Below are 222 nucleotides of genomic sequence, written 5' to 3'. Positions count from 1 at the left end.
GGGGAGGCTGTGCTCACCGTTTTCAAGGGCATCTTTGTGTCTCTGCAACACTCAGTGCAGGGCCTGGAGCACAGATGGCTTCAGTAAATGTTTGCTGAGTGAACCCGATGAATGGGCATTTTGTCACTGGATCTTTTCATTTGTTTTCTGGCTTGTTCCCTGACTCTCCTTGAAATACAGCTGCTTTCATGGGCCGAGTCTTTATTGGGTAGTTGTGCTTGT

Source organism: Pteropus medius, unplaced genomic scaffold (genome assembly GCF_902729225.1).
Source record: "Pteropus medius unplaced genomic scaffold, Ma_sr-lr_union100, whole genome shotgun sequence".
NCBI classification, from domain to species: Eukaryota; Metazoa; Chordata; class Mammalia; order Chiroptera; family Pteropodidae; genus Pteropus; species Pteropus medius.
The sequence above is the reverse complement of the archived record's forward strand: the minus strand, read 5'-3'. Positions refer to the sequence as shown.